The sequence below is a fragment of the Marmota monax genome, unplaced genomic scaffold (genome assembly GCF_021218885.2).
Source record: "Marmota monax isolate L192 unplaced genomic scaffold, Marmota_monax_Labrador192_F-V1.1 WCK01_AAM20220418_F8-fsc00107, whole genome shotgun sequence".
In the NCBI taxonomy this organism is placed as follows: Eukaryota; Metazoa; Chordata; class Mammalia; order Rodentia; family Sciuridae; genus Marmota; species Marmota monax.
In genome coordinates, this window is record NW_026693761.1 from 6447219 (window position 1) to 6460229 (window position 13011).

Genomic DNA, 13011 nt, shown 5'->3' on the forward strand with positions numbered 1-13011 from the left:
ATTTCAATTTTATGATCTATTCCATCATTCCCCCCCCCCCAATCTTTTCACCCCTGAAGTACTAGGGATTGAACCCAGACCTTTTGAAGACAGGATATTGCTCATTTGCTGAGGCACCTTGATCCTGTGACCCTCTCAGCCTCCTGAGTGGCAGGGATTATGGTGTGTGGATCACACCCACCCTCATTATTATCATTAGTTTGTTTTGCAGTGCTGGGGATAAAATCCAAAGCTTTATGCCTGCTAGGCAAGTGCTCTACCACTAAGCTACATGCCCAGGCCCCTCCCTCATCATTGATAAGGATGTTTCCCTTATCATTCCTTGAATTAGTTTAAGCTGGATTTATGTCATATGCAACCCAAACAGGGGAAAAAAACATGTTATCATTGTGCTACACACAAATGTTCGTATTTCCCTCTCCATCCGGGCATGTGATTTGGTTACCCACTTTGAATAAGCATAACATGTGATTTGCTTTGTCAACAAATTATGAGTAGAAGTATGTCACTTTAAATCTTACATCATAAAATTTGTCAGGTTCTTCTATCTACAGTGATTGGTGCCTCCAACAGCTGCCTCCTAATTATGTAAACTGTATATTTAGCCTAGCAAGCAATAAGTTTTTGTGATGTTAAGTCACTCAGATTTTGAAGTTTTCTATCACTGCAGTATAACCCAGCTTACCTTTTAATTAAGAGAGAGGGAATTTTTCTTTATAATATTTTCCCAAGGCTCATTCATCCAATAATCAATACTGAATCAATATAAGGAGAATAACAGTACACAAAACAGATGAAGTTCTTCTCTCCCTGGTGAATAAAGGAGGACAAACAATTCCAGGCTTTCCTGAGATTAATGTAAGTATTAAAGGAACACAAGTGGAGGAGTTAAATGATAGTATCCGTGTTCTGAACCACAATGGTTGTACTACTAAGGTTGGTTTTAGAGCAGGAAAAGACTGAACCCATTGAATCTAATCTATATTAATAACAGTAAGGAGGTAATAGCAGCTTGGATTAAGGAAGTGGCAGTAGAAATAGAATGGGATAGATGATTTTAAGCTATAATAAGGAGGAAAATTTAATAGTGCATGATAATTGAGTGGATATTGCAGAATAAAGGAACAATTCAAAGAAAACAGACTCTCTGGCTTTGGGCACTTGGGTATTATCAGTTCAATTAGACATATTGAGTTTGAGCTTAGCACCTATAAAACACAAAAGAAATTTTAGATAGGGAATCCAATATGAGAGTTTCAAGCTTACCAGAAACATCAAAGGACAGTGAAAGAAAATAAACAGTGAAGTATGGTATTACAGAAAACAAGAGAAGAGATTGTTTCAAAAAAGCAAAGAACAATAAGCAGTTTCAAATACTGTTAAGACATTAAGAACTAAGAGGCATCTTACAATAGGGATGATGTTGGTGACTTTACCAAGTATAGTTTCAGAGCAGTGTTGGGGTAAAAGCCTGATTATAAAAGGTTTAAGAGTAAAGTAAAATTGATAAAGTAGAAATAGCAAGCATAGAAAATTCTCTCAGAAAGTTTCTTTTACAACAAAGAATGAGGATTTGAAAAGAAGCTAGAGGGAGGTTATGCATAAGGAAGACATTTTAAACATTTAAAATTCTTATTAAACTTAAGAGAATGCTAATAGCAAGAAACCAGTGAAGAGTGAGAAGCTGACAGCAGAAAGAGAATAACTGATGTAGCAAGAACCCCAAATAGACAAGAAGAGTCAAGATCCAAAATAGAGATTGAATGATAGCCTTGTAACATAAAAAGAATAAGGGATGAAGAGATAGGTATATTTCAAAAATTGTTTGATTACATTTTTCAATTATTATAATAAAATAGAGTATAAGTATAAAAAAGACAGAAGTAATAGGATTTGTTCAAATATCCTACTTATTAGTATTAATACTATTTTCTGTGACTCTCAAGATTCAAACCAAATTTATGGGACCTAAATAGTCATTCATTCTTTTGTAAGATGGTTGGTACAGTGTCTGAAATACAGTAAATATTCAATAAATAGAAAATTAATTCTCCTTCCTTCATTTCTCAATTGTCCCACCAACTTAAAGTATAAAACAAAACATGAATGTGTATAAAATTCATACACATATCCTCCTACATGCCCCTAAAAGTGTCTAAGATGATTTATAGCTTTATTATTTTTTTATTCAGCTAAATATCACAATATAATTTTTATTCATTCCTAAAAATATTTTTGGAGTACGCAGTCTCATACCATGAGACATACAAAGACAAATAAAACAAAGGCTGGTAACCACAGCCTTAAACATAAGAATTGTACTTTAAGATTACAAAATATTGTTTGACTGAATTTTAGAGATTATACAAGTAATCAACAATAATTAGCCAGAAATGCACATATTATAAGTATGTTTTGGTAGAACTGTTATCTGAAGACCATGGTAAAAAGTACAAAATAGTAAAGAGGTAATAACAGATGAGTGAAAGTATGGAACGGTTGTGAAAACAAAATTAAATAACACAAAGTTGAGGCAGCATGGGTCTTACAGATAGTGTTCAAAATTCTAATAACTGAACATGTACTATAACTTTTTTCATCAGTGGTGACAAATTACTATTAACCAACAACTTTGGGGGACCTTATCTGGCCCGAAATAGATCTATGAGGCTATTGTTATTGTTACTAGATTTACAGGTAATGTACTTTCATATAATATTTTTATGAAGTGGCATATGGTAATCTTGTATATAAAAATAAATATGCACACATATTTATATACATAAATATACATATATACATACATGTATATGTACATATACATATATACATACATCTTTCAAAAAAGAAAACCTGAAGCCACCAATCTACTGAAAAAGAAAAAGAAAATGTCATCTACTTTCAGGATGGACACTGGACAACATCACACAGGACTATATATTTCACTATGTATTTCTCATCAGCCAGTGATGCAAATGATGAAAGGCTCACAGGAACATTCATCTCAATGTTTCAAATAAACATATACCTGCATTTCAATTTTATTCTATAGAAGCATGAGTAATGTTACAGACTAATCATTAACTCTGAAACCTGATTCTGACAAAACCACCATACATACCATGTTTTTTCCCAAGGCATATATTAGCTGTGAGTAGCAGTGAACACAGTAACTGTGGTTAGTAAAAATTCCTGTTTTTTGCTTTGGCAAATATATGTGTTACTAAGGTTTGATCATAAATAATAATAAGTAAATTCACAAGTCAAGAATTCTAAGCCTATTATAAATCCGGATTTATCATGTTCTTTGGAGTTGCCTAGGCAGCAAATTTAGAAATGTTCATGAGTTCTATTGTTATTTGTGCCAATTGTTAACATGTAGTTATACTTCTGCTTTCATCTAAGTACCTCAAAGAACTCTTATAGCATTGTTACTTCTTATATCTCTGAGAGGCAGATTGGTAGAAAGTTGTTATTATCTTTATTTTGTAGTCAGAGAAACTAGGGCATAGAAAGGTTAAATGCTTTAGTTAGGGTCATAAGGTGAACAACTAATAAAAAAGGATTCAATTAATTGTTCTCATTTTTAGTTCAGTATATTATCCATTATATAGTTGTTTTTTTAAATATATATTTTTAGTTGTTGAGGACCTTTATTTTATTCATTAATTTATATGTGGTGCTGAGAATCAAACCCAGTGTCTCACACATGTGAAACAAGCACTCTATGACTGAGCCACAACCCCAGCCCTATACAGTTGTTTAATATACCTAATTGTATTTTTCTTTTAGGAAAATTGAGAATAATGTATTTAAATAATCTAAGAACTAAAAGTAACTGAATGGATTTCTTACTTGGTATGTTGGAAAATACTGCTTTACAGGAATATAGAATTCAAAACTAATAGTCTTTGGTTTGCTGCTATAGCTATTATTTATAGTGCCTTTGTTACTTGTAGCTTTCTGAAGCCTCTACTCAAAATGAACTATTCTATTTCTGACTGCATTATGCTAGGTTAGCATAGCTATGAACAACCAAGAAGCAGCTGAGACAGACTAATAAATTCGAGGTTGTCTTTCATAGTGTTCCTACTGCTCACTCTTGAAGTCATCCTCCTTCTAGTTCTTCCTTCAGCAGATATTGGTGCAGCCATCATCCTCAACCCTTGGTCTGCAGGCTAGTTTAAGCTATTGTCAACTATTTAAAATTTATTTATTTATTTAAATACTTGAGATGAATGTAGGGGCCCTGCATAAACACTCTACCATTGAGCTATATCCCCAGCCCTTTTTATTTTATTTTTAGATGGGGTCTTGCTAAGTTGCCCAAGATGGCTTCAAATTTACAATCCTCCTTCCCCAGCCTCCCAAACAACTGGGATTACAGACCAGTAGCATTGTGCCCAGTAGATTTAAAATGTTTTTATTAAAACATCAACATAGACAATATCTCACCTTATGAGTTTATGATGCTATACTAGTTAGCACTGTCATATTCAGTTTCTGGTACACCTGACCTTTTATGGTTCTTAGGCCATTAAGCACAGATTAATGGTCTAAGCATTAGATGGACATGTATCACCACATGGGGATTTTTTTTTTTTTTTAAATAGAGTATTTCATAAAATTTCCCAAGACAAGACAGGGAAGGGGGGAATGGTTTTGAAACTGTGCTCAATGAAGTGAGACTGCAGTCTGCTTGAATGTGGTAATATAAGCCTGTTGTGTTTCTAGCTTCAACCAACATCCTCCCCAGAGCTCTAGACCCATATAGTAACCACCACTAGAAAACCCCAGTCTTACTTCAAACTCACAAAGTCCAAAACTGAACTCATTTTTCATTTTATGCAAAAAAAGAAAAGTGTCCCTGCAACTCATCCTTATCTCATTTGGTGAAATACACCATTATCCTGCCCTTCCATGAGAGCAAAACAAGGTTATTTTCCTTGCCACTTCCATTCTCAACCTCTAGCTGCTCACAGCAATCAACTGATATGATCTCCTACATATTTTAGGACTCCATCTCCTTTGGATGTTGATCACCAGTCACAGGATCCCTATTCTTTCTTTTCTGGTCTAGAGACTCTCTGTTTACCCTACACCAATAAAACAATAACTTAAATTGTAAATCTTTCCAGGGTCATTCCTCCCCCATTGTGTCACAAGGATATATTTAAAAAAAAAAAAAAAAAAAAAAGATTCATGATTTGGCTTGTCTGCTTCTTTTTCAGCGACCCAGGCTTGAACATCGGGACTTGTCACTCAGCCTCCTAAATTATTTGACCCTGTGCTGCATGTCTTTTATTAAGATTTGCCATCTCCTCTATTTATGCTGGAAAACAGCCTATTTAAAAGCTTAAGTTAGAGTTAGTAGGTTCTCTCCTCTATATACCTTGATATACCACAGTTCCAAACATCATTATTTGCTTTCATGTCTGTCATGCCCACTTAACTAGGCAGTCCTTGAATGGGTAAATGCCAAGCATGTAGTTATTACTAAATTTGGAGGGGGAAGAGAAGGGATAAGAGAACAAATAAAGTCAACAGATCTGTTGGGCTAAAGATCTATTTCGAACCTGTGGAAGAACGTAAATTTCAACCGATTTGGTGAAACTTCTAACTTAAGATACTAAGTTGCTGTCGTGAAGCCACAGGAGTATCTCACAGACTACTGACACCACACTTAAAGTGTCGAAGAGGACCCAAGCCCAGTTTGAAAGGAATCACAGACCCTTTGCGGAGGTCAGTTTTCTAGAGGTCAGCAGTTAAATATGAGGCCCATGGCAGCCACCGAGATGACTAACCCACCTCCTAGAAGTCGGCCTGCGACAAGGAAAGTCCCTGGATTCACTCTGGAAAATGCCGGCCACAGAACACAGCAGCCTCTACCCTAATAAGCCTGGGGAGAAGGGGCTACCCCCAAGAAGCAAGATGGCGGCCTCCTTCTCCCCTACTCTCCCCGAGAACCTCTTCCTGGTCCCCAGAAAAGATACAAGGACATCTCGGCGCCTAGATCCGGGAACTCCGCGAGGGCCGCGGCCACTCCCGGACCCCCGGGAGATGACTTCACCTCGTAGGGCGCAGAGGTCCGAGGGTGGAGCCGCCCCAAAGAAAGCCAGACCGCCCTCAGCAAGCAGAGGGCGGAGGCAAGCTAGCCTGAACCCTCCATTCCATTGTTCTTAGTCCCTGGCCAGCAATTACCCTCCTCCGCGCCCGCGGACAGGAAGTCGCTCCCCCTCCGGCTCCGCCCCACTCCCCAGCGCCCCGGAAGTGGTCTGCGGCTGCTACTGCAGAGCGGCCAGGAGGAGGGTGGATCTCCCCAGAGCGGAGTGCCGGAGTCCTCCTCCTCCACCAGCCGCCCGGGCTCTGCCGCCGCTCGTCAGACTCTTCCTTCTGCCGCTCCCGGCGTGGAGCTTCCCAGACAACAAGGGCCGAGTACCCTCCAGCCAGAGAGGCTAGCGCACCCGCGGCTTCGGGAACCGGCGGGGCGGCGGACCGGCTCGCGGTGCAGGTGAACGATGCCCGCCCGGGCCGCCCCGGGTGGGGCTGGGGCCGCCGTGGCGGCGGCGGGGGTGTGTCCGGCGGCTGAGGGCTGAGGCCCAGGCGTAGCGTTCCGCTGCCGAGATTGCTCTTCTGTGTTCTGCTCTGGGACGAGTGCGGGGCGAGCTCCGGCTGGAATCCCGGACGCCGCGTTCGCGGATGTGCTGTCGAGTGCGCCCCTGAGACTAGGAGGCTGTGGCGAGGTCCCCTGAGCCGGGAAGCTCGGAGTTGGCCTCTTCGGAAGGTCACCCCGCATCTCTGGTCCGGGGCTGAGGTCCCCTCCCGGGCGGTGCCCGCGACCTGAGGGGACTCATCGCCGCCGCCGCAGTCCCCGCACCTCACTCCACCTCTTTTCTCCTTCCCTTTCTTTCCACTCCTTGTCCGTACTAGAGCAGTTGGTTTTAAAGCATCTCGGCCAGGGTTTTGTGCCAGTTGAAGGAATGGTTTTTTTAGACTGAAGTCGTTAGATGCTCTTTTCTGAACGGAATAGCTGGCTTCGGGCTGTTGCACAGCTGTAGCCTATCTATATTAGGATAACCTAGCCTCTAAAAGGAGGAAAAGAATGTAGGCATTTTGGGTGAGGGATGTTCCTTATGTGCATCGTTCCTGAAAGATTTCCAGAAGTGGAAGATGAGATTTGTGTGCTTTTGCCTAGGTGTGTGTGTGTGTGAGAAAGAGTGGGCGGGGGTGACAGCGCTCAGAGGTGGTAGTGTTGTTTCAAGGTTTAGGGGGAATTAGAGAGTTAACTGGCCTTTGCTTGGAAACCTGAATGTCCAGACCTGTGAGAGCTCATCCAAGTGTCATTGAAGCTGTGTGAGAATTCCAGTGCCACGCCCTACCTGTCAAACTGAAAAGCACCTAATTTACAAATAGTTTGATGTGTGTCTGGAAAAACCTTTCTAAAACACATGTCATAAGTTATTACTTTCCTGGAAATAAATTATAACTTTATGTTCCAAAAATTGGATAAAAAATTTCATTAGTAAACTCTTCATGATGGAAGGCATTCCCTTTAACTTTTGTCTTTTAATGTATTTAAATGTATCTTATTAGCTTATGTTTTTGTCTCAGTAAGTTATTATGAAATGACTCTTGTGACTCTCAAAATTTTGTTTTTAGACCTTGAATTTTTCAGGGCAGGAGCCATGTCTTACTCATGACTGTGTTTCCATGCAGTGTGCCTAGAACACCAAAGATTTTCACACATTTCTGCACTGAGTGATTGAATGCCTAAGTGATCTCACAGTTACCTTCCAGATGTCATTTATTTTGTTAGATTAGGATTTTTTGTTTTCTTTTGTTCATTTCAGGTTTTTGGTACATACAGATTTTGCTTTGTCGGTATATTCTTCATTCAAGAACGATTCAGAAAGAATTCTTTGCCTTTCAATACTCAATCCTTTCCTGAAAGGTTCAGTTATATTTGGGGGATTTTGATTGGGCAATATAACTTGTATTCTAGTAGTGTTAAATGCTTACTGCTTGGGCCTATCCAGGTTAGCAGGAAGAGATTTCCTGGCAGTAGGCTGTTAATTTATATGTGGAGTCAATATCCATACTCTGTTTTAATCAAAGAGAGGAAATTGGGAGTTAATATTGTTTGGAAACTGTTATGCATCACAAAATTGCTTATAGTGGCTCATTCTTCCCATGGATACGTGAAATCCTCTGACATCCTGATATGACCTTGATATGATTTACCAATAGCCACTTTCACATTTCTGCTCTGAGATCCAGATGCTGTTCTCTAGTGTCTGCTGAGTGTGCAGTCATCTGTATCATTTATTTTGAAGCAGTACTTCATTACAGCTTTTTTTTTTTTTTTTTTTTTTTTTGGCGTGGCTTTCAGGGAAAAAAAAACACGATAATTATAGGAAAGAATCTTGTCTATCATTTATGAGGGAAGATTTTTTTTCTACAGATGGATTATTTTTACTTTAGGAGATCCAAATAGGATCCAGGTGCCACTGTCTTTCCTCTCCAAGTATCTGTTGATGGTCTTCCACTGGTTTTCCAAGCTCAGTTTCTACAGAACATGAGGGAATGTACCAGTATCACTTTTTACGTGTGGGCCTATCAGTGTTGCACTTGTGTCCTTTTGTAAATGAGTGACAAGGAAAATCACTTGCAAAATACTGGAATAAAAGCTGTGAATATTATTAGGGAAAAGATTGTGATTTTTAAAGAGAGAGGGAGAGATGGGTAATAATTTTATTGTTTTATAAAATGTTTTAATTCTCACAATACAGAGAGAGAAGCCTGCAATTTCTTATCTCAGCAGCATTACCACTTTTTGGAGTTTAGATTTTCCTTCTTTAATTCAATAACCCTCTTGATAATAACAGTTCTCTGTCTCCAGTGTACCTATAAATACAGTGTTATTATGCCCACATGTACAGTTTGTGTGCCATGATGAAAAATATCTGGGCATTGTTCTTCTTGGTGTTCTGATAGAGTATTAGGAACTCCGCTCTGGTTTTTGATTACTGCTTATTTCCTCTGATGTATCTGAACAGTTCTTGTTTGAGGAAAGAACCATACACCTGTTTGTTGTGACATTTCCTTGACATCATATTGTTTTCTGGTTCTTCCACTAATGGAGATGGGGAGAAGTTATGAGACAGAAGGAAGAATGATTAAGGGGGGGGAGGAGAGAGGTGCACTAAGTCTGTTTTTTATCACTTGAGACTATAAGTTATTTTCTCTTTGAGATTAGTATGGAGGCCTAAGGGTTTTAGAGTTGTTTTTAAGGGTCTAATTGTTATTCAGTGCTAGTGGAATTCTCTTCACTCTTTTCAATCCTAGTATTTTTAAAATAAATGCATTGTCAAATGGAGTTAATTTGAAGTATGTGTTCATTTTTTGGTTTAAAAAAAGAAGATAAAGCTCTAAGTAAAAAACATCTTGTTCATTACCTCGCTCCCATAAGTAACAGCTATTTTTTTTCCTTACACACCTTTTTACTACCTTTACTGCATTCAAAAAGATTTGTTTTTCATATATATATATATATATATATTATTTTTTTAATAAAAACTGAGTTTTTAAAAGCTGTAGAGTATATTTTAGAACAACTTTGAGACTTTGATTTAATTATACGTGAAGGCAAATGCTTATTTCCTCAAAGTCAAGAGAATAGCCTGTACACATCAAGAAAAGTAAGCTTCTATAAAATATTATGACACTTCTCTCAAAGACTTTCACAACTAGTGCCCTGTATTAGATGCAGTAGACGAAATATTTATCTCACATAAATTCAGTGTCTGGGATCCAATTTCAATTGCCAGACTCACTTTTGAAACTAAGTATCAGGGTTTGACAATGTCATTTTGAACAGCATAACTCAACAAGATTATGAAATGACTTTTAACTCCTAGATGCATTCTTAAGATGGAGCAAAGATCACCAGTTTCCACAAAGATTGTAATCGTGGCCATCTACGCAACAGAATCTGTCTTTTTATGCAATCCATTAGCTAGCATAGTAATCCATTGAAAATGAAGGTTGCCGCACTGACTGGCAAATGCTTTAGTATAGTCACCCTGTCTAGATTTATTCTACATTACTGCAGCTGTCCTTTAGCCTGTGATTGACTACCTTCTAATCTCTTTTTTTGCACTTGGTTAGAATAATCATGGCACTTTCTTGCTTAAAATTCTTTTGTGGCTTCTTGTTTGCCCATTAATAAAAGTCCTTTTATCCTCAATCATGTATACAAAACCTTCCAGTTGTACTCCTTACCTGACTAGCTCTCTAGCCTCCTCTCTCCTTCCATGATATTCAGTTCTAGCAATACTGAGCTCCTGGAGAGCTAGTGTTTACTTCTTCTCTTATTTTCTTTTCCTGAAAGTCATTCCTTCCCCCAGTCTATTATATTCCTGCTAGTTCTTCAGACTCCAGTTAGGTTACACCTCTCCAAAATTTGTATTTTGATTAGGTTCCTTTCTCTGGACCCCATCCCACAAACAAACAAAGCAAAACAGAAGACAATTAAAAACAACTTTGAGACTGGGCTTCTTGCTTCTATTGTGTGCTGGCATGTACCTTCATTAGCATACTGTAAATTTTTTGACCTCAGTTCATAATAATCTCATAACTACACAAACACAACTTCTATTCTCTCTTAAAGGCTCTCACAGGCCTTTATCAAAAATTCTCACCGGGCACACATGCCTGTAATCCCAGTGATTTAGGAGGCTTAGGCAGGAGGATTGCTAATTCAAGGCCAGCCTAGGCAATTTGGCAAGACCCTGTCTTAAAATAAAAATAAAAATTAAAAAGGGCTAGGGATGTAGCTCAGTGATAGAGTGCCCCTGGGTTCAATCCCTAAAATGGGAGGTGGGGGGCAAAAGAAAAGAAAGAAACACTAACAGTTTAATTTATTGAATGGTTAGGCCCAGATAACTTAATGAGTATTTATTGCCTAACAACTTAGTAACTGTTTGAGAAAATAATACACATAAACCAAAGTAACTTTCATTATAGATATCACATAGTAGTCCATTGTGTATACCATGATTTTTTTTTTTTTCAGTGTCCTACTTGGACACTTAAGTAATTTCCAATATTGTACTAAATTATAATGACTTTTAGAATTAAAAGTTTTGCATATGTATATCTTTGTATTGTTGGAAGCAAATCTTCAGGATAAATGCATATCGGTTTGTTAGATATTGCCAAATACTTCTCCCTGTGGGGTTGTACTGTTTTGCATTCCTGCCAGTAGTATATGAGTGCCTGTTACCCAGAGCCTCACCAAAAGAGTATACTGTCAGCTTTTGAATTTTTGCCAATCTAGTAGGTAAGAAATGTTATCTAAGTGCAGTTTTCATTTGTATTTTTCTTATTACAAATGAATTAAGCATTCATATGCTTAAGGATTATTATAATATTTCTTAATATTGTGTAGGGTATTTGCCCACCTTCTATATGATATTTTGGTCTTTTTTACCCTCTTGGCGTAAAAGAATTAAAGAATTGTTTCATCTTTTTTGCCACTGTGACCTAAAAAACCTGGTTTCTGAGGTTTCAGTCCTAGATAGCTGACTCAGTTGCTCTGGGTCCAAGGTGAGCAGGGCATCAGGGCAGAAGGGCATGACTGAGGAAAACAGCTCAGAACAGGACAATCAGGAAGCAGAGAGACTACTCTTTCTCAATATAAACCCCAAAGGGACACCCCCAATGACATACCACCTTTAGCCACACCCTGCCTGCTTACAGTCACCACCAGTTAATCCCTGTCGGGGGATTAATATACACTGATTAGGTTAAATCTTTCATAACCAGACCATTTCATCTCTGAACTTTCTTGCATTTCTTACACATGAACTTTTGGGGGACACCTCACATTTAAACCATAACAAGAATATTAGCTATTTAACTTTGGCTTATGTTGTAAATTTTGTCTTGCCCAGTTATCTTTTGGCATTGCTTGTGTTGTTTTATATCATGTAAAAGTATATTTTGCATAGTCAAATATATTAACCTTAAATTTACTACATCTGGAGTTCAGTCATAGTTAGAAAATCTTTTCCTAACCTCAGGTCATAGAGTAATCCACACATGCTTTCTTCTAATACTCATGTAGCTCCATTTTTCACATTTAGTTCCATTTGGTGTATATTTTTATGTGTGGTGTGAGGAATGGATCTAATTTATCATTTTCCAATTGGCTGTCAATGCCATTAATTTTTTTAAAAATTATTTATTAGTGATTTTTTTTTAAAGAGAGAGAGAATTTTTTTAATATTTATTTTTTAGTTTTCAGTGGACACAACATCTTTGTATGTGGTACTGAGAATCGAACCCAGGCCACACACATGCCAGGCAAGCGCGCTACCGCTTGAGCCACATCCCCAGCCCAATGCCATTAATTTTTTAAAAATAATCTGTGCCCCATTTGTCACATATTGTATGTAGTTGGTTGTATTTTATTCTGTTGGATTGTCTGACCATTCATGAAGCAGTGTTATATTGTTCTAATCATAGAAGTGTTGTAGAATGTTTTAGTACATAGAAGCTTAGTAGTTTTATTGTAGTATGTTGCCTGGTACAGGTATTCATTCCCCCATTATGGTACCTCCTCTTCAGTGTTTTCCTGGCTCCTCTTTATTTCCGTATGACCTTTAGCTTCCAGTTGTCTTAAATCTATTTAAGAAACAAAAAACAAAAACAAACAAAAAAAACCTCATTGCTGTTTTTATTGGGATTGCATCAACCTTCAAGATTTAACTTAGAATTGACATCAAGATAGTGTTGAGAGTCTTAACCTAGAACAAGCCTTGTCTTTATTTTCTTAATTCTACTTTTGTGTCTTTGAGGAAAGACTTACAGTTTCTTCATATAAGTTTTAAACACCCCCACCCCCCCCCGCTCCCCACCTTCCTCAGTACTGGGAATTGAATCCAGGAGCACTCTACCATTGAGCCACATCCCAATCCCTTTTTATTTATTGCCAAGGCTATCCTCAAA

The 13011-nt window shown here is 38.1% G+C and overlaps 1 protein-coding gene and 1 long non-coding RNA gene across 4 annotated transcripts in view; one reads left to right on the forward strand and one right to left on the reverse strand.

The window, feature by feature from the left end:
• LOC131424804 (uncharacterized) overlaps nucleotides 1–6224 on the reverse strand; it is a 36054-nt gene extending 29830 nt beyond the window's left edge. Inside the window, exon 1 of the long non-coding RNA XR_009228336.1 lies at nucleotides 686–6224. This is a non-coding gene — a long non-coding RNA (uncharacterized LOC131424804). The remainder of the gene's footprint in view (nucleotides 1–685) is intronic.
• Nucleotides 6171–13011, forward strand: part of Rala (RAS like proto-oncogene A) — a 61977-nt gene continuing 55136 nt past the window's right edge. For 2 of the 3 annotated variants that reach the window (XM_058584459.1, XM_046460612.2), the window contains exon 1: nucleotides 6171–6511. The gene's annotated coding sequence lies outside the window, so the exon portion shown is untranslated. The remainder of the gene's footprint in view (nucleotides 6512–13011) is intronic. The other variant, XM_046460610.2, reaches the window with a different exon arrangement.